Genomic DNA, 803 nt, shown 5'->3' with positions numbered 1-803 from the left:
TGCCCCACGCAAGTGCTGAGAGATCATGTTGATTTGCTGGCACATGAGCTTGTTCTAAGCCAAGATGGCATCTAATGTGTGTACTTCCAAGACACCTCTCTTCTTAACGGTCCCATTGTTCACAAGGTTCCTCTCAGAAGTGTACATGTACTGGTTGTTGGCAACCATGTCAATAAGCTCCTGTGCCTTTTCAGGCATCTTCTTCTAGTGGAGGGATCCATCTGTAGAGTGGTCCAATGACATCTTGGACATCTCAGATAAGCCATCATAGAAGATTTTTAACATGGTCTAATCTGAGATCAAGTTAGGAGGACATCTTCTGATCAGTTGCTTGTATCTTTTCCAAGCTTCATAGAGGGATTCACCTTCTTTCTGTCTGAAGGCCTGAACTTCCACCCTAAGCTTGCTCAGCTTTTGAGGTGGAAAGAACGTGGTCAAGAATCCATTGACCACCTTCTCCCATGTATCCAACCTTTCCTTAGGCTGAGAATTTAGCCATAGCCTTGCTCTGTCTCTTACAGCAAAGGGGAAGAGCATGAGCTTGTAGACTTCTGGATCCACTCCATTAGTCTTGACAGTATCACAGATTTGCAGGAAATCAGATATGAATTTATTGGGATCTTCCTGCAGGAGTCCATGAAACTGGCAATTCTGTTATACTAGAGTGACCAGTTGATGCTTAAGCTCAAAGTTATTTGCAACAATGGCAGGTATGGAGATGTTGCGCCCGTAGAAGTTAGAATTGGGTACAGTATAAGAACCAAGGACCTTTCTTGCATCTCCTCCAACTTTTGGATTAGCTT

General features: G+C 43.7%; 1 non-coding gene across 1 annotated transcript; it reads left to right on the top strand.

Moving 5' to 3' along the window:
* The first annotated feature begins 301 nt into the window (after positions 1-301).
* Positions 302-405, top strand: LOC148567722 (small nucleolar RNA R71). Its single transcript, XR_015882424.1, has one exon. It is a non-coding gene; the product is annotated as a small nucleolar RNA R71 (small nucleolar RNA).
* Positions 406-803: the final 398 nt, after the last annotated feature.

This window comes from Arachis ipaensis, chromosome B4 (genome assembly GCF_059453495.1).
Source record: "Arachis ipaensis isolate K30076 ecotype BB chromosome B4, ASM5945349v1, whole genome shotgun sequence".
Taxonomy (NCBI): Eukaryota; Viridiplantae; Streptophyta; class Magnoliopsida; order Fabales; family Fabaceae; genus Arachis; species Arachis ipaensis.
The sequence above is the reverse complement of the archived record's forward strand: the minus strand, read 5'-3'. Positions and strand labels throughout refer to the sequence as shown.